Raw genomic sequence first — 21,813 nt, forward strand, 5'->3', positions numbered from 1 at the left:
TGGATTCTTAATTTTTGGTCTTGTTTTCAAATTGGTCAACATAAAGTCCCAAAGGGTCCAAAATTAAACTTAGCTTGATTTTAACAAAAATTAAATTCTTGGGGTTCTTTGATATGCTGAATCTAAACATGTACTTAGATTTTTGATTATGGGCCCAGTTTTCAAGTTGGTCCAAATCAGGATCCAAAATTATTATATTAAGTATTGTGCAATAGCAAGAAATTTTCAATTGCAGAGTATTCAGCAATAGCAAGAAATCTTCAATTGCACAGTATTGTGCAATAGCAAATCTTCAATTACACAGTATTGAGCAATAGCAAGAAATCTTCAATTGCACAGTATTGTGCAATAGCAAATATTTTCAATTGCACAGTATTGTGCAATAGCAAGAAATATCTAATTGCACAATATTGTGCAATAGCAAGAAATTTTCAATTGATTGGAGTTATCTTTCTTTGTCCAGAATAGTAGTTGAATCAACTTAAATCATTGTTTTATACAATATACAATGTATATTCACTTTTACTACCAACTGTTGAATTAAAACAATCTTTACCATTCAGTGATAACAAGCACTTGTTTTACATTTTAATATTTTATGATGTATTTAAATGAGTAGTTATTGCTATTTCTTCAATTTTTTTGAGAGGATTAATATTCAACAGCGTAGTGAATTGCTCAAAGGCAAAACAAACATTTTAAGTTCAATAGACCACATTCATTCTGTGTCAGAAACCTATGCTGTGTCAACTATTAAATCACAGTCCAAATTTAGAGCTGAATCCAGCTTGAAAGTTGTGTCCATACTTGCCCCAACCGTTCAGGGTTCAACCTCTGCGGTCGTATAAAGCTGCGCCCTGCGGAGCATCTGGTTACATTTATTTTATTGCAATTTGCCTTATATGTTAAAAATTGATGTAACAAGTCAAATTTTGCAGATATAGTAAGAAAACCGTCACTCATTTTTTGAGAAACTGCTCTAAAATGAGAATTTGTTTACCACCTTTTGTGTTTTGGGCAAAAACTAAAGAGACTTATGTTGGAGTGTTCTTTGATGAATATGCACATAGACCAATGTGAGCGACACAGGCTATTTAGAACTTATAGTTATATGTTTTTCAAGAACTATCTAAGCAATAGGTCAACTATATTTGGTGAACATATTGTAAGATGTTCATGTACGACTAGCAGGTATCATCTGACCTTGACTTCATTTTCATGATTCATTGGTCAATGTTCAGCTTTTGTGTTTTGGTCCCATTTTTCAAATACCAAGTAATAGGTCAGCTATATATTGAATGTATGTAATTTATTGTAAGGTGTACATATAAGCCTAGCAGGTATTAGCTGACAGACCTCATTGTCATGGATTTTAAAAATGCGTTTGACTTGACTTGAGGTTGACCTCTTCCACTTGACCTCAAGACTACTGAGGGGGTATAGAATCATATTACATGCGGTCTTCTTTTCTTGCTACAATAGCAAAATATGACCTGAAATTTGTGTAGATTAATTGAAAATTTCTATAATTTTGTTGCAAGAGTCATAAGTGACAGTAACTGGTCTGTATACCATTTGAAATATTATGCACAAATAGTACGTTTGCCAATTACCGATTTGATTCTATTATTACACACTTTTTAAACAAATTACTCCCCTTTGTTAATCATAGACTGGTTCCATACCGGACAAAATTGGCTTTTGCCAATGCAAAGTTTGATTTGCAGTTTAACTAATTTTTCATGAAAAATATTTTCCGTTGTCAAAAGTATTTAGTTAAACAACAAATTAATGTATATAAAAGATTTGAAAACCTTATAGATTTCTCACATTATGCACAGGTAAATTTTGCTCGTTTTGCTGGCTCTCCATTGTAAATAAAAATTAGACAATAAAAAAAGGGATCTCTAATTACAGGGTCAATTACGGGAATTGGCAACTAGCCTATTGGCACACTGGTTATATTTGGACCCTAACTGTCAGATTCAATAGAATTAAAATTGAGAATGGAAATGGGAAATGTGTTATAGCAACAACAACCCGACCATAGAGCAGACAACAAGACAGTTTTCACTTGTCCTGCAATGACTTGAGTATATTTTGATTTATTGCTGTTTGTTCATGCCAAGTGACAAATAGTTCATGCATATTCAGGACAAAAAAAAAATAACAATACAATAGGTAGGCTCTTCAATGTATGTCATCCAGGATGAAGAGGTAAATTAGACTTGTCAGTGAAAAATGCAAAAATATTGCCATGTAATAGGCCACTCATGAGTTGTTGTATTGGTTCTTTAATGTGACTTTAACTGTCAAATTCAGAGCATTTGGTCCAGGAACACAGTTAGTGTTTTTTTTATTTATGTTGTCTACAAATATAGTCCTTAGTCATGCTAGTGTTGGCAGTGTGGTACTTGCAATTTTTGTTCATATACCGTTCAAACATATTTCTTCATATTGTATACCTCAAATGGCAGGTTAGGAAGGGGGGGATTACACTGTTAAAAATGCTTACAACCAGCACATTTGAATTATGGTTGATAATTGTCTCATTGGCAATCATACCACATCTCCTTATTTTAGTGTCAATAATTTTTCAATGCCATATTTGTACTAGTCTTTATTAAAGTTAACCTACCTAATTGTAAGATACACAAATTTTGACAGCTGCTTTTTCATTAACCCTTTCCTCCATGGATTTTTTTCCATCACATACTTGATTTGCATAGGATTTTTTTCAATAAAAAAAATCATCAGGTTTAAAGTATTAATGCATTGTGAAAACAATTATTTCATCGATGAAATTCAAGTCAGATATTCTCATGAATATCCTTTTCATATTTGATACAATTTTTTTTAAGTCTGATGCAGACATTTTGTAGTCAAAGCATTTCAACTGAGGTACTTCACAGGCGTCATTATGGAGTAAAGGGGGTGGCGTCAAAAAGCGTCATTATGGAGGAAAGAGTTAATTAAGTAAAGAGTACAAAACAAGAAAGACCATTAAAAGTATAAACAATGTTCATGTCCATATGAAGGAAAAAAAATTCAACAGACCGGTAACAGAAAATATTTATTATAACAAATTATTCAACAACAAAAATTCATATTATTCACAAAAAAAGATTTATACATTTCCCAGATCCAGTCTGTAATATATAAAACACATTAAATTAGACCCTTAACAGAATCAGTTGTTGGAAGGAGAAAAAAATTCTCATTTTATATGATTTGTGTCAAATCCATTTTGCTTCATACAATAAAACATATTTAAATCTGTTAAATTTAATACATAAAAATATTCTCATGCTCACATTGGATTACAATTTATACTGGGAAAGTATGTAATTAAATATAAAGAGTCACAATTCTGACTTTCAGTTTAATGATTGGGTAGATATTTCCATTGTTTTCTTTGTATATTGGAAACACACACTTCAACAGGAAATTTTAACATACATATGTTACAGACAAAGTTTGAAACCACAAAAAGTGATACAACAAAAAAACAAAACATTTATCAATGTGTTTCCCTTAAACCACAAAAATAGGATTTCTGCATAAAAAGTACTTCAGTGTAATATATTATTAATTGCCATATGAGAAAAAATAAAGTTCCTTCATACATGATGATCTTATCATAAAAACATAAATTCTTCTGTATGTACATATCACAATAACTTAATATAAAATTTGGCAATCAGTAGATTTACTTTTTTGGTTTAACAATCAAAAGAGAACATTCTTTCAATTACGGTCGTGCTAGGGCTGTATAGCCAGTTAAGATTGTTAAACACTTCCATCTTCATTCTTTTTATCAATGGGTTTATTTGTGTTATATTTTACTTATAATACAACCCTGAAGTTTGATTGGTCAAAATACAAAAAAATTATAGATATACATATAAAGGAGAACTATACTTTTGCTGACAATGTATTCTGATTGATAATTTCATAATGTACAAAGCTAAAATCAGTTCGTCTTCTTTGTTCCCCCATCTCCTGCTGTTACTTCACTCTTACTTGATGTAGAATTCTGAAAAAAAGAGTAAAGATAATTTTACAATGAATTATTTTGCCAATGTCAATGAAATCAATCTAATTTTATCAATGAAATCAATAGACATGACTTATTTTTGTCAAGGAAATAATTTGTCCAAATAGTTTCTATAATATTAATACAGCATTAATGTTCAAGATCGTATTGAAAAGATTTTTTTCCAATGTGCCCTGCCCATTTTAGAATTAATGTTACTTAATGAGAGGTAACTTTTTCAAATGAAATGAAATAAAATAAAAAAAATTTAACTAAGAAACAGAGAACTTTAAAACATGTATATAGACAATTTTGACTTAATTACATTCTACAAAAGAACACAATATTCCATTGCACAAAAAAGTCTTTGTTTTATCAGAAGAAAAAGCAGTACATTTTTTAAATACATGTACATTATCAAAATCAAAAAGCTTCTCAAAATCTGATATAATTTTTCTTTTTCATTAAATGGAAAAACCATATTAATATTGAATTAAAACTGGATGATGTCCCCTGGATGTCTTCTGTTTCATTGTTTTCTTGGGTTGTGGTCTCATTGTTGTATTTCCCATATGTACATCTCTGTTTTTAAACATTTACATGTACATGTATTACACAGAGATTCTCTAAACAGCAGCAAAATATTTAAATCTACTAAAAATACCTCATCAATTTGTGTTTCATCTGTCTTCTTCATTGGACACTTCATTTTTGATTCCTACAATATTAATTAAACCATGTTAGATTTTGGTCATTAAAGCACAATGAACTACATGTATGATCAGTCAAATGTAACATAATATTTCTAGTTAGTTTTCTCATGGAATTGATGGTGTTTTATTTTCATTTTTTTTTTAAATTTGATTTCAAGACCAATGACAGCTAAACTTTTAACTGTCATTGGGTTGCAATGTGAAAAAAACATGGTTAAAACATTTCTATTTTTTGTACAATACATGTAACTATTTTTAAAGAGTTTAAAAGAACTCATTCTTCAAGATACAATGTGCATGTATCTTGTTTTGAAAAACTGGTCAGAGTTTTCTTTTAAATAATACACTTCTCACTCTATTATCTTGTCTTTTAAATAGTTTTGAGTATTCTCATTATTTGTCTTTGGTCCAAGTTTTTTTCTCAGGGCAAAGAGTATTTCAACTTAATAATGATGTACAAGTATATCACATATTTTTTTTAAGATTAAAAAACACTGTAATGTTATCATACAACAATGTAAACTAATTGATGGCTTCTGTTATAAATATGAGGATGATTAATTCATGTGCATTACAAAATCCTCAAATCAATAACAGCAATAAATAATATAAGAGAAAGAAATATATACATGTTTTCCCAACTTTCACACTTGCACATTAATTTACCTTCAAGACTGCTATGTTATAAAAAAGACCTTATTTATATCCTACTAATTATAATATCTGATTACCAAAAAGTATCATGAAAATACATGTTTTTGTTGACTTTGGGCAAAAAAATGTAATAGCTTTTCAAGAAGTCATAATTATCTGATTATTTGGACGACTGTCAGTGTCAGGCAAATTATGTTTGGAATTATAGAAAAAATCAAGGAAAAAAATCTGGAATTCCAATGTCTTCCATAAGGGGGGGGGGGGGGGGGGGGGGGGGGGGGACAGACTATTTCTGGAATAGCCCAATGTCAGGATACTTTAGTTATCGTTATTTTTACCTCTCCTTCATTTTTCGAATTCCCTGGTAGGTATTTTAGCATGGAAGGACAAAACTTCTCCATCAAAGGTCTTAGATATCTGTGAAAGAACCATAAAAGGAAAGGGATAACTATACAAGGAACGCAAACCATTTTTATCTGTTTTGATGATGGTTTTTGATGCGATAGTTTGTCACCGGAAACTCAAAAACGATTTTAAACAAAAGAACAGGCTGACGGATGGAATCGTAGGTGTGTTCGAAAAGGTTAGGAGGGATGACAGTCATATTTTTAAAGACGTTTATATCAAGACAAGACGAGACAAGACAATATTTTATTTGAGTCTCACCTCTTATAAAACATTAACATAACATTACAAATTCACATATAAACAAGAGCCATTCAAAAAAGAGTTATGAGACCTGAGACTACTATAACACAGTGTTACTTATTCCTTATTCGTTAACTTACCTATTTGTTACTTATTCCTTATTCGTATTTTTTTATATATAAATAGTGCAGTTAGTTTTTTCGTTTGAATTGTTTTACATTGTCATGTCTGGACCTTTTATAGCTGCTCATTGTTGAAGGCCGTACCGTGACCTATAGTTGTTAATTTCTGTGTCATTTCGGTCTATTGTCGAGAGTCAAGTTGTATTGGCAATCATACCACATTTTCTTTTTTTATACAAGCGCTAGACGGGTGATTTCACCTCTTCGAACCAAGAACCATCTTCAAACATACGAATATAAAGCAGTTAAAAGGTAGAACGTATAAAAATCAAATAAGGAACAAATAGGTATCGAACATAAAGTAACAGGATCGGTTGAGCACAAACACGTATAAATAGGTGATAAAAGGGTCATTTTACCTCACCACATTCAGAACTATTACCAGAGAAAAGAATATAAACAATTAACAAGAGGCTCTCAAGAGCCTGAATCGCTCACCTTAATTTTTTTGGTTAAATCTCTCATCAATGATTATTTTGGCTTTTCAATTTATTTAAATGTTCTTTGAATCGTCCTATTTTCTTCAAAAGCAAAAAAAAATTCCTATGTTCTATTTTAGCCATAGGAGCTATGTTTCTGACATACAAGGAAATGAAATATAAAATTTATACTAGATACTCTGAAACTCATTTAGCCTAAGTTTGGCTGAAATTGATACAGCAGTTTCAAAGGAGAAGATTTTTTAAAGTAAGTCAACATAATGAACAAATTGTGAAAAAAGTCTTTAAAGGGCAATAACTCCTTAAGGGGTCAATTGACAATTTTGGTCAAATTGACTTATTTGTAGATCTTACTTTGCTTAACATTTTTGCTATAAACAGTTTATCTGTATCTATAATAGTATTCAAGATAATAACCAAAAACTGCAAAATTTCTTTAAAATCATCAATTCAGGGGCATTATACCTGAAAAAACAGTTACCCAATTCGGCTGAAAATTTCAGGACAGGTAGACCTTGACCTAATAAATACTTTAACTTCTTGTCTTATTTGCTCTAAATGCTGGAGTTTTTGAGATATAAGCCAAAAACTGCATTTTACCCTGTGTTCTATTTTTAGCCATGACGGCCATGTTTTTTGACGAAATAAAAAATAAAGCACAAACTTTATTTTATACACCCTACTGATCATTCAGTTGAAGTTTGGTTGAATTTGGTTTAGTTGTTTTAGAGGAGAAGATTTTTTAAAGTTAGCAAATATGATGAACAAATTGTGAACAGGGCCGTAACTAGGGTTCGAATTCAGGGGAGGCAGGGGTTTGGGGCCGCCGATTGAGGCCCCCATAGAGAGGGGATGGGGCGCAGCCCCCCGACGATTTTTTTCTCTCAGTGAAATGGCTAAAAATGACCTATTTTCCTTCGATTTCCTTACTTTAAGAAACATCAGTATTGCTTGAACCTGGAAGCAATTTATATGCAAAAAACAAGCTGAGATTGCTGTTCGGGTGAGCCAAGGCTCTGTCTTGAAGGCCGTACTTTGACCTATAATTATTAACTTTAAATACATTTTTTTCTCAATATGGCTAAAAATCACCCGTTTTCCTTCGATTAAGAAACATCAGTATTGCTGGATCCTGGAAGCAATTTTTTTGTTATCCGTTTTAAAGATATATTTGTTAGAATTCAAACTGGTAAGTTAAAAAAAACATATAAAGCAAAATAATAGAACACAAGATATTTTTTTTTATCGAGGACCGTGAATTTCAATATTGTTGAAAGCTGAACAGACATGTATATAACTACAACCAGGGACTTTCTATATAAACTAGTATATACTTGGTATAGAAAGTCCCTGTTAGTTTTACTACTAAGGCATTTACCATAATGTTCTCGTACAATCGGGAGACGTTAAAAAAATGACCCAACAACTGATTCAGCCGGTAATGAATTTCCGATATCATAAAAGATTCACACAATAAAAAGGGAACTTCCTCTGCTTAATTGAGCCCCTAAATAAATGTGAATAGCTGAGTTTTATTCAAAATTGTCGAAAGCAAAGTTTCATATGTGTTCTCGTACGAATACTGAAAAACAGATAGACGGCCACACGAAAATTTTTTTTTTAAAAAAATACTGAAACGGTTCACTTTCGATCAAAAACCGGAAAATGACAGATATATCACATATATCATGATAACACTGTTAAAACTGTAAACTTGTGTTGTTTATGATATTAATTCAATTTCTTCATGTACATATTGTCAATATCAAATTGGTATAGAAAATTCAGGGGAGGCAGTTGCCTCCCCTGCCTCATAGGTAGTTACGGCCCTGGTGAAAAATTGTCATTAAAGGACAATAACCCGTCAAGGGGTCAATTGACAATTTTGGTCATATTAACTTATTTGTAGATCTTATTTTGCTGATCATTTTTGCTGTTTACAGTTTATCTTAATCTATAATAATATTCAAGATAATGACCAAAAACTGCAAAATTTCCTTAAAATTACCAATTAAGTGGCAGCAACCCAACAATGGTTTGTTTGATTCATCTGAAAATTTCAGGGCTGATAGATCTTGACCTAATGAACATTTTTACCCTGTCAGATTTGCTCTAAATGCTTTCGTTTTTGAGATACAAGTTTTCTTTGTTGTTACTTGGAGGAATGAACACTTGTCCGGGTGGAAGGACATGAGCCAGTCCTCTTCCCACTTTGCTGCTGCTGTTAGGACTTCTTGTTTATTTTTAATGGTTTTATAAATGATGCTGTCATCTTCGAAAAGTCTACGAGTGCCATTTTTTATATAATCATTCAGCGCCAGGTAGTTTCATATTCCAGAAACGGTTTTCCGATGTGTGTTTGACATTTAACATTAACTCTCCCTCTAACTGTTGTGGGAGAAACTAGACTCACATTTACGAGAGATGAGCACCAATTATATTTTGAGGGACTAGTAGTTGAAAACTTAGATTCTGACATATTGGCCGGTATCCCATTTATGGAGGAAAACGATATATCTATTCGCCCCGCACGCCGACAGGTACTTATAGGGAATGATTGTGTTTATAAGTATGGTTCATGATCCGCTAACGGAACTTCTAATTGCGCTGTGCGCAGAGCACATGTGGCACGAGCACCATCTGACGCCACAACTTTATGGCCAGGAGACTACATTGATGTAAAAATACCTACCGATATGGTTTCAACTGATGACATATTTTTCATCGAACCTCTATGAAAATCTCAATTTTTGGCCTGAACCCAGTCCAGTTTCTAGCGTTGCGGGAAACCTTCGTATACCTAACCTTACTGATGAACCTCTCGTTTTGAAACGTAATGAACATTTCTGCAATGCACGTTCTACATATTCACCGGAGAATAACGAAATTAAAAACCCAGATCATCATCATGCAGTTGCTACTAAACCTCAACTCAATAAGGCTCAAGTACTACATTCCGATCTTGTTCGAGTTGACCCTGATGGTCTATGACAACCTTGTATTAAGGAAAAAATTTAAATATTTACTTCGACAGTTAGTCTCGATAACCCAGACGCATATTTAAATATAGTCTCGATAACCCAGACGCATATTTAAATATAGCGTCTGGGGTAATTAACCGGACTGGTAAGATATTTATAGGGGGCGTAACAAATAATTAAATATAGAACATATATATAAATAGCACTTCCGTTATCCCCATTATTACTATACTATATATAAAAATATTAATTAGGTCACGGAAATTCCAAAATATGGCATCAGTAAGGAGAGTTGTGCAAATAATGTGAATACACAGAACCCCCATCCAAATTATCTTTAGCTAAAAGTATTCATCATTTTCTATTTTATATGTACTAACAACATTCCATTTTTCTATAATTTCGATTAAAATATTCCAAAATCTGAGTTAAAAAAAGTCATATGCCCAAAATAAACATTGTCTGATTGGTTGAAGTACTGTGGCGTCAATGATAAGCATAGCAAGCCTCGATGTAAAGCACACGCTTCACAAGAATAAGGAGAGTTTTACAAATAATGTGAATACACAGATCCTCCATCCTATTTATATTTTGCTGAAAATGTTGCAATGTTCATCATTTCTGTTTTGATTCTGCTAACAACATTCCATTTTTTCTTTAATTCCGATTTATATATGTGGAACCCGCAATAAAAATAGATGGCCTCAATGATTTAAACGCAACGCAAAAAATTCCGTTGACCCTGAATTCAACGGATCGATAATAGCATCACCATCAACAAAATGTTTACCGTTATCTTTGTGAAATTTCAGTTATATAGTTCTTTAATTAGAGAAATTTTGGTAAGTGTTACTTATTAATGTTAAGGTTCTACTGATGTGCTCCTCTAGACCTTTTTGACGGTCCGTTTTATCCCATTTATCTCAATATTATCTCCGATGACAGTAATGTCAACCCGACCTATTCGTGTCAAAAGTGAAAATCGCATCGATTTATTGAACCAATTTCTTCTTAAACTGTGCATGCATTATTTCTGTATTATATGATAACCAATCACATATTCACGTTGCATGTTTGCATGAAAATGGTCATGTATTAGTGAATTGTAAGGGCGATGCAACTTGAGGTCAGTGCGCGATCACGTGACATTATTATTTGTAAACAAATTTAAAACATGCTCCCCGCGTAACACGTGTCTGAATTATCCTTTCAAAGTGTTATGAATCTTTCAATCACTATTTTATGAAATATTTCTAGGTTTGCATATCAGTAGTCAAAGTGAATTAAACGTAGTTCTTAGTTGTGTTTTTTTTTATATAGAATTAGAAGGTAAATCTACATAAGGGGGTCTCATTGGGGGGGGGGGGGGTGTTCTGATCCCAGATCCCACTTACTGTTTTGTCAGATTCCCATATCCCGCTTACACTATGTACATGAGCAATTTTCATTTTTTTGTCATTTCCGGGGTCCTGCAGAACCCCATTTCCCGTTTTCACGACAGACCTCATTTCCCGTTTTCATGACACAATAATTTGACTTTCACGTTTCACGCTTGCGAAAAATTGTCAATATTGGTCACGCTTAGACCCAATGAGAACCACACACTAGTCAGTATTTAACTTCACCCAAAAAGATGACTCAACTTCCCTCTATATTTAAAACCTGCATACTAATTTAAATAGCATTTGCTCCCCTTGAACACTATTTGGCCCCTTCTGTGTCATTTCCCTTTAAATTTGCTGAAAAGTCATACTTTAAGTCCATTTACAGTAACGGCTAATATTTGATTTTACCATCTTAATTTCAATTTTCATATTGAACACATTTGACCATTCAATATGAGTTCCCATGTATTTTTGTCATATATGAAGGAGGTTTTAGGTCATGTTTTCCTAAACACCTTATTGCTATTTGTCTGTCTGGATTGTTAAAACCACAAAATCAAATATTGATGAATATGCAAGTTTTCAACAATCCCGGAACATTAACAAAGATGTGTGTGAGAGGGTGAAAATTACCCTTCTGATGTACTGATATTTTTAGCACCCCAAGTGAGAATCTAACTCAGGACTTTCAGCACTGTAGCCATCGGTCTTAACCACAAGATCACGAACTCACATTTGATGAACTAATTTCTTCTATATTAACTGTACGTGCATAAATTCTGTATTATTTGATAACCAATCACATTCACGTTGCATGTTTGCATGATAATGGGTTCTGTATGAGTGAACTGTAGTGTATTGCAAAATTAATGCAAATTGTGACGTCAGTGCGCCTTCACGTGACATAATTATTTGTAACCAAACCGGCTTCTCATGTAATGTAACGGTTTATTTCGTCCTCTGTGATATTTTATCCTGAGGATAATTTGTCCCGGTAATTTTTTTCCAGGCATGGTATTTCATTTCACAGGTTGATTTTTCCCAGAGGAGTGAAAATCTATCAGATTTCTGTGTTATGCGGATAGTATGTACGGGTATATATTTGCCGTATTATATTTCACAGAACCGTGTGAAAAAGAGTCCCATTAACTACTATGTAAGTTACTCTCAATCAATATATACCTGACTATAATTATAAAATGTTTACAAAGGTAAGCAACTGTCTAGGGCCAGGTAAGGGAGGGGAAAAATTAGTAATAGTACTATTTCGCAGAACGATAAACAGATGCATAGACAGACCAAGGGGGTGGGGGAAATTTAGCTTATGACATATATGTAAAAAATCATTGAAGCTTGATGGGAGTGGGCAACCCTCTGGTCCATCAGAGCCCCCACACCTTTTTGAAAAGTTCTGGATCTGCCACTGAGATTTGCAGGTTTTCTTAGTAAAGATACCTTAAAATATCACAAACTGTGTGCTTTCCAGACCATAGTTAAGTTTACATTTTTTTTCATATTTTGCCGTGTCAAAATGACCTAAATTTAAAGGACAGTATATAGACCCAAAAATGGTATATCACATTCTACACATCAAGATTTTAGCAGGAAAGACTGCCATTGGAGTTTTTAACCATTGTGACTTTTTAATTTGATCTACTCCACTAATTAAAGTCGTTGAAGTAGAATCTTTAATGTAGGTTTGTCCACATTTTGGTATATATTAATACATGTTTAGAAATAATGTTGAGCCTGTTCCTAGATGCCTGTTATAGACTTCAATATTTATTGCTTATTGAAAATAAATGGAATCAATTCTTTCAGAAAAGTTTAATTCTATGGAAATGTATCCCCCCTTTTATAAGTTGAAAAGGCTACATAGAGGTCAATATACAGTCTCCAACAGAAAACCAAAAAAGGAAAAATAAAGTGAATTTTGGAGAATTATTAAATGTACATGCATTTGAAATATTTAAGATATATTGTTTCAATTTTTTTAGTTCTAGGTTCCACATAACTACCATTTTAGAAAACGATTTCAATGCTAAGTCTATTAGAGGGATATTTGATTTTCATTGGTTGTAAATATGGAATCTTATTCAGTGGCAAAGGAAATAGACACTGACAAGTCTTAGATAACATTTTATATAGTTTTGAATTTTTCTTCGTCAGTTGACTAAAATTAGATGGAGGTGTGTTCTAATTTCCAACAGAGGAGCAATCAACCTATATCAATATGTGCATGAAGCAAATTGATAGTTGCTAGATACTGAATGATTATATCCACAATAAAGGTTTAACCTGTGCATATATACTTAAAACAAGATAAAAAAAGTCATGTCTTTTTCAGGACTTCTGAATCCAATCATGTAGTATGGAATGTTATTGAGATATGGTTTGGGTGGATGGATGGTCATGAAGGACCTGTAGTACAAAGTATATCACTGGATTTAGCTCTTTGTCTAAGTGTATTATTAAAGTACTTTGCTTTGAGCTCAGTTCATTGTTATGCAATTCATTCTTTGTGAAATTAAGATTTGACAGACAACTCTAATGGACAAGGATTTGTTAAAGTAGTATCATCTCTATGTACAATGTAAGTATTCAGGAGATAAAAGCATTCTATTTTGATTTGAACCATACATTTTATAAAAAAAAGTGGGAACAAATTTACCGGACAATGCTACTCCCACTACTAGCAATATGATGCTAGGTTGTTTTAATACATCTGTATTGCCTGCTGATGACTCGGCCCTGAGTGTAAACGGTCCTTCAATTAGGAGGGAAAAAAATTATAAGGCCTATCCAGTCTAAGGGAGCTACCATTTGATTTTTATGGGGGGAGCTAGGATGAAATTTGAAAAAAAAGGCAGGACAGGATTTTGAGTAAAAAAAAAAGGCAGGATGAGTAACTTGGCAAAAAAAAAAGGCAGGATGACAATTGTTGTAAAAAAGTCAGGATAAGCTAAGAAAAAAAGAGGCAGGACCGAATAGACTGAAAAATAAAAAGGCAGGACAGAGATTACAACTAAAAAAAAGGCAGGACAAAATTTTTCATCCTAGCCCCCCCCCCCCCATAAAAATCAAATGGTAGCTCCCTAATCGATTTCTAAAACTATACTTCATTGCACATGTTCAACATTTTATACAACCACAAAAAATTTGGGGTCGTAAATTGGTATCCTGTCCGAAAGATGGTTTCTGGATAATAACTTTATTATAAGTCAACAGAAATCAACAAAATTATAACACAACGTTTATAACCACAAAAGGAAGCTTGGGATTGATTTTGGGGGTTATGGTCCCTAAGGTTTAGGAATAAGGGGTACAAAGGTGCCCAAAACAAGCTTTAATCTAGTGTCGGTTTAAAAAGTTGTGTATAAGTATTTCAATTGTTCTGAAATTGTACCACAATGTTTAATACCATAAGTAGAAGGTTCAGATATATTGTGTGGGTTATGGGACAAACAGTCTAATAATTACGGACCAAAAACAAACATTTTTGTAAATTCAAGACCCTTAATTGGAGTTTGTCCAGAATGGTTCTTGAATTACCTAATACCAATGCTTTATGAAATCTTCTTTGAAAATTGGGGTTATCTTTCTTTGTTCAGTCAACTTAAATCAATTATACAATATACAATGCAATATTCACTTTATTACCAACTGATAAATTAAAGCAGTCATTAATAACCATTCAGTGATTGCAAGCACTTTCTAGGGTATGCCCTTTTACAAATGGAAAAATTATACATTTTTTTAGTTTCTGATCTCTTAACTGAAGTTTGTCTCCTCTAAATGTTTCTCATTTCAGAAATTAAAAAGAAAATTTCTTTAGATATTTTTGTTTGAAAGGATTAATATTCAGCAGCATAGTGAATTGCTCCTAACACAAAAGCAAAACAAATATTTAAGTTCATTAGACCACATTCATTCTGTGTCAGAAACCTAAGCTGTGTCATCTATTTAATCACAATTCAAACTCAGAGCTGTTTCCAGCTTGAATGTTGTGTCAATACTAGCCCCAACTGTTCAGGCTTCGACCTCTGCAGTCGTATAAAGCTGGGCTCTGCGGAGCATCTGGTCCATTCATTTGTTTATTTTTCAATTTGTGTGAATTAACATAGTTACAGTAAATGCTAATTACTGCACTTTCATACCACAACAAATATTGTATTGGTACATGTATCACTCAAATGTGTATCCATATAACAAAAAAAATGAAAAGGAATAATTTTGCATTACCTTTTGAATACTATGACTTTTTAGATATGTAGACATATTAAGACTCATTAGTAGATGTTGATAATATTGGCTTAAAATGCTTGAAATTCTATCAGATTACTTTTGGAGCAGTTATGAGTTTTGAAATTAGAAAGATCATATCATATGCAACAAGTGTAGTAAGTTTCAAGTTGATTGGAATTCAGCTTCATCAAAAACTACTTTGACCAAAAACTTTAACCTGAAACTCCCACTTCCATTTTCTATGTTCAATGGACCGTGAAATTGGGGTCAAAAGTCTAATTTGGCTTTAAAATTAGAAAGATCATATCATAATGAACATGTGTACTAAGTTTCGAGTTGATTGGACTTCAGCTTCATCAAAAACTACCTTGACCAAAAACTTTAACCTAAAGCGGGACAAACGAACGAACGGACCCACAGACCAGAAAACATAATGCCTATCTACTATTGTAGGTGGGGGCATAAAAAATTTAATAAATAACACTCATAATGCTCAGATTGGTTGTCATCGTGCAACATAGTTAATAACACCATATAGAAAAAACATAGAACTCATTTTGTCATAAGACACTGTCAAACATCCATACATACTATCCACACTCATCTGTGTCCACACTTGTATTTTTAAAAAAAATTAACAACAGTAAACAGTGTAACGTTACATGTATATGTGACTATTAAAACTGACATTCTTGTAGCTGATCCTAGGTTGCCCAACTTGCAGATGGGCAATTTTAAAAGAACGACAAAAAACTGTAATTAACGGCGATCTTTTTTTCTGAATTTTGTCACATGTAAAAAATTATAGACATGATTTTTTTTTCGTGGGAAAAATTTGGTTGATTACATATATCATAAAAGGAAACACTGTAGCATGACTGTATAGTGCCCTCCTTATAACAACTTGGACCGTTGTACATAAAGCAATCCGCCAATATACCTTAATTTTCTGGTGAGTTATAATTTCTCGAACATGTATCCCCAACGGGCTACAATTTAGGACCTCATCTTTATAATTATTGTTATTTTTTTTTCGTGTGAACATTACCATTATTAACCACAAGACGATAACCAAGCAACCCAAAAGAAAAGTCGATCAATCTATTTTTATATTTTAACACACCACGTTTAATATTCTCTTATCTTCATACTATAAACTACAATTTTTCTCTATTTTCATATTATAGCACACCACTATATATATTCTCTATTCTTTATTATTGTATCACATCGTCCTGAACATGCATGAACTATTTGCCACTTGACGTTAAGCAACCAACAGTCGGTATATTGTAGCCACGTTAGTTTGTATTCCTTATTTTTCATTTTTATCCATTTTTCTTCGTTTTGTCTCATTCTTATTTCTGTAAATTCTTGTTATAATTTATGCTTTCCTTTTTATAATAATCTTTCAGATATCTGACGCACTTACCTTACTCGAAAAGCACACATCAAGTTACGCTTATGGAAAGAAAAACAACTCTTAAGATTACAATGTAGAAAACCCTGCTTAACAACTTATCACTGGCAGATCAGTGAGATCACACACTCATGAGTCAACTCAATTTTTATTTACAAAATTAACTGATCTTAAAATTGCTAACGACAGAATAGTCTGAATGTTTCACCAATAATCTATATCGCCTAATCCTTTTGGGTAGAAAACATTTGGGGATCAACCTTCACACAATACCACTTTGCCAGTCTCCGTGTCTATGAAGAAATACAGAAGTTAACCAGTCATTCATGAAACCCAATACTCTTTGAATGCATGTTTGAATCAATCACATGGAAAAGATGGAATGGGATGTATCCCATACTGCATGATAACTTGTACAAAAAATAACTGAAAAGTGTATTCTCCTACTACAAACTATTATAATATCCAGCATGACTTTTGTATAAAAGGGCAGCTTCACAAAAACAACAACTTCGAATTCTCCTGTACATGTGAACCTTTATATAAAATAAGGAGATTGGTATGATTGCTTATGAGGCAACAACCCAGCAGAGTTCAAATGACATGGATATTCGCAAATATAATCACTGCTCGGCCTCCAATATTAAGAAAACTCCATACCATATAGTTAACTGAGAAGGGCCAGACATGTAAATGAGATACAACGCAAACGTGAAAACTGTTAAATTGTTTATATGATTTTTAATTTGTTAATACAAATCTTAATTCTCCGACATATCTGACAACAATGTGTTTCTTGAAGTTTGTTTTATTTACTTAATATATGTCTGTGTACCTTTTTTCGCTTTGTGGTTGCTGTCAAAATAATGTTAACCCAACGTTTTTGATACTGTGATTTATTTATAATGATTGCTGCTTCAGTAATTAAAAAAAATCTTTAAATCTTTTTTCTTATAAAATTGAAGCTGTTTATGATACAATGAAATTTCGAATATTTATATAGATTTTTTTTTATTCTTCACATTTTACACATAAAATCTGTGTCCCGAAATCATCATTGGTTTGTCTACAAAATAAAGTAAATGTTAAAATCATATTAATTTTTGGTCACCAGCATAGCATATATGAAAAACAAAATGTTTGGGAAAAACATTATATAGAAATATACATTTAGAAATGTCTTGGTGCAAGCTGAATCCCGCTACGGGATGCGAGATTATCTCGCTGTGGTAATGACACGACCCATTGGTGGCATTGGGTTGTTTCCTGCTCTTTTGTCAGGTTGATGTCTCTTTGACACATTCCCTGTCTGTATTCTTTATCAAAATCATGCATGAATTTTTATCATTGTTAAAGGCCATACAGTTGCCTATACTTGCTCTCATCCACCTCCTTTGAACTTGGGGTGGATAGTTGTCTCATTTGGTATTCATACTGCATGTTCTTACTTGTATAATGTTGACCTTTTGGTACTTTTATTCTCAAATTTTGTTTAAGTCAACAAGATGTCCTCTTAATCATGTTGATGTCTACTTTTGGTAATGTATGTCATTGGGTTCACCAGTTGCTGCCTCATTGTCACCTCCTTTCATTGATGCTGCATCTATTGTTTTACTGTCTTGTTTTGCATAAAAACAAATTTTCAGTGTATTCCTCATGCCATGGTTTTGTTTCAAGGTTAAGATAGCCAATTGGTATATTCACTGACAACATTTGTATTCTTTTATGGACTTTTTTTTTAGTGTGAAAAAAATGCCTCTTAAAAGTGCAAAAAAGTAGTTTTCTTTTTTAAGTGTCAACCAGTCCAGACTTTGTTTACTAACAGTATATTTAAATTACTTTTCATAACAACGTGTCCCACTTCTTATATGTTTGTATAAGCTAAATGCATTTGTTTTTTAAAAAAAATCGAGCATAAATCATTTTGACCGTTTGGTGTATGTATAAAATCAGTGGCATCTTTTAGATATACTTTGTTTGTTTTTCTTCTGCTTATGGTTTTGAATTGCGTTCCCTCCTTCAAATGTGTACAACATTGCGCATCTCTCCCCCCCCCCCCCCTTTTTTTTTTACACATATCAAGATGCAAACTCCTTTATACACTACATATAAATACAACAAACTTATCTTGGATGAAGTTCATATTTCGGCGTCATATCACTTTTCCATCAAGTATTTTTAAAGTTAACCCCAAAATGTATTTATAGCGTACACACGACTGTTCGAGTGGTCCCAGTCAATACAAAAATTGCCATTTATTGTATAATTATTAACTTGCTTACGTAGCACGGACATGCATGAAAGAATATGTTTCAGTTTGCATTAAAATTTATGTAACAGTTTGTGTTGTTATATCATCTTACCAAGGTTTGATGTGCTGTTAGTGTTATTTTCCTTCGCGGTCATGGAAGCCATGCTGTCTGGTGTTTTCCACGACTTGTATGTCGTCACAAAAAAAATATAAATAGCTTTAAACAACAATCAGTACACTCGGGCTTTTCAATAGTATTATCGTAATATAATTTCTTCCGAAGTCAATAACCAACTTCTTGGTTATTCGTCTTGGACATTATCTTTAAAAACAAGCTAAAAAAGCCGATAATATTCCGAATGTCATAAATTACCATTTTTATATCACTTGTCACCCAGACGCTCTACTTTGAAAAATAAAGCGGCTGGATGATCGAGACTATTCGACAGTATGACTATGTTTTCAGTCCAACGTTTAAAGGCTACAATGGAGCAGTTGGAGCTCTAGAAGCAAAAGTTAACATGGGACCAGTTCAACCACCACAAAGAAAGGGACGGATACCTCAATATTCAAAAACGCAGCTAGTTACTCTACTGGAAAAATTCAATGAATTTGAAGAAATAGGTGTGTTTAAAAAACTACAAGATATAGGTGTTACAGCAGAATAACTTTATAATCCATCTTTTCTTATCAAAAAGCCGAATGGAGGTTTTCGACTTGTCACAGCATTTGCCGATGTTGGCCGCTACAGTAAACCTAAACCCACATTAATGCCAGACGTAGATTCTACACTTAGACAAATTGCTCAGTGGAAACATATTGTGATTTCTGATTTGACTAAATCTTTTTTTATCAAATTCCGTTACAAATGGACTCGATGAAGTACTGTGGTGTCTCAACCCCATTTTGTGGTGCAAGAGTATATGTGAGGTCTGCAATGGGGACGCCTGGATCTGACATAGCATTAGAGGAACTTACTTGCCGTGTACTAGGCCGCCTAGTACAAGAAGGAGTCGTAGCGAAAAATTGCCGACGATCTATATTGCGGTGGCAATTCACCAAAAGAACTTCTTACTAACTGGGAAAGAGTGCTACAAGCCTTACATAATTGTAGTCTCAATTTATCAGCTACAAAAACAATTATTGCACCTAAACAAGCTACAATTCTCGGCTGGATTTGGGAACTCGGATCAATCCGTGCAAGCCCTCACCGCATTGCTACACTTTCTAACTGTCAGCCTCCACAGACCGTCCGTGCACTTAGATCATTTGTTGGTGTCTACAAAGTGTCGTCTCGTGTAATTAAGAACTCTTCTGGACTTCTGTCACTACTTGAAAACGTAGATATGTCCTATTTTCGGTGCAAAATATAGTTAGCATGCATTTTGTGTCCGGGGATACATGGACACGTATATATAGAACTATATAAACAGATAAACAATCAATGTCTATTATAGTGGTTACAGTACTCAGTGTTATATAAAACTTGTGATTTAGGCGGACACAGCTGGACACAACGGTATTTCTATATAAAACTTAAAAATCTGCTGGCTACAGGTGGACACAGCTGTACACAGTACTAATCCTATATAAAACTTATGAATATGGGGCTACAGGCGGACACAACTGGACACAACGTTATTTATATATAATACTTCTGAATATGGGGGCTACAGGCGGACACAACTGGACACAACGCTATTTCTATATAATACTTCTACATATGGGGGCTACAGGCGGTCACAACTGGACACAACGTTATTTCTATATAAAACTTCTGAATATGGGGGCTACAGGCGGACACAACTGGACACAATGCTATTTCTATATAATACTTCTACATATGGGGGCTACAGGCGGACACAACTGGACACAACGTTATTTCTATATAAAACTTATGAATATGGGGGCTACAGACGGACACAGGTGGACACAACGTAATTTCTATATAAAACTTCTAGAAATGAGGGGATACAGGCGGACACAAGTGGACACAACGTTATTTCTATATAAAACTTCTAGAAATGAGGGGACACAGGCGGACACAAGTGGACACAACGCAATTTCTATATAAAACTTATAAAATATGCTGGCTACAGGTGGACACAGCTGGACACAACGTTATTTCTATATAAAACTTCTAGAAATGAGGGGATACAGGCGGACACAAGTGGACACAACGTAATTTCTATATAAAACTTATAAAATAAGCTGGCTACAGGTGGACACAGCTGGACACAGTGCTATTTCTATATAACACTTCTAGAAATGAGGGGACATAGGCGGACACAAGTGGACACAACGCAATTTCTATATAAAACTTCTAGAAATGAGGGGACACAGGCGGACACAAGTGGACACAACGCAATTTCCATATAAAACTTATAAAATATGCTGGCTACAGGTGGACACAGCTGGACACAACGTTATTTCTATATAAAACTTCTAGAAATGAGGGGATACAGGCGGACACAAGTGGACACAACGTAATTTCTACATAAAACTTATAAAATAAGCTGGCTACAGGTGGACACAGCTGAACACAACGTTATTTCTATATAAAACTTCTAGAAATAAGGGGATACAGGCGGACACAAGTGGACACAACGTAATTTCTATATAAAACTTATAAAATAAGCTGGCTACAGGTGGACACAGCTGGACACAGTGCTATTTCTATATAAAACTTCTAGAAATGAGGGGACATAGGCGGACACAAGTGGACACAACGCAATTTCTATATAAAACTTCTAGAAATGAGGGGACACAGGCGGACACAAGTGGACACAACGCAATTTCTATATAAAACTTATAAAATATGCTGGCTACAGGTGGACACAGCTGGACACAACGTTATT

The 21,813-nt window shown here is 33.4% G+C and overlaps 2 long non-coding RNA genes across 2 annotated transcripts; both read right to left on the reverse strand.

Annotated features, from left to right (window-relative positions):
- Nucleotides 1-3,060: 3,060 nt before the first annotated feature.
- On the reverse strand, nucleotides 3,061-5,942 carry LOC139519230 (uncharacterized). The gene is made up of 3 exons (XR_011663539.1): nucleotides 5,742-5,942; nucleotides 4,701-4,754; nucleotides 3,061-4,036 (listed from the first exon to the last, which is right to left on the reverse strand). It is a non-coding gene; the product is annotated as an uncharacterized lncRNA (long non-coding RNA).
- Nucleotides 5,943-17,698: 11,756 nt separating this feature from the next.
- On the reverse strand, nucleotides 17,699-19,384 carry LOC139519231 (uncharacterized). The gene is made up of 2 exons (XR_011663540.1): nucleotides 19,068-19,384; nucleotides 17,699-17,770 (listed from the first exon to the last, which is right to left on the reverse strand). It is a non-coding gene; the product is annotated as an uncharacterized lncRNA (long non-coding RNA).
- Between the last annotated feature and the right edge of the window lie 2,429 nt (nucleotides 19,385-21,813).

This window comes from Mytilus edulis, chromosome 4 (genome assembly GCF_963676685.1).
Source record: "Mytilus edulis chromosome 4, xbMytEdul2.2, whole genome shotgun sequence".
NCBI lineage: Eukaryota > Metazoa > Mollusca > Bivalvia > Mytilida > Mytilidae > Mytilus > Mytilus edulis.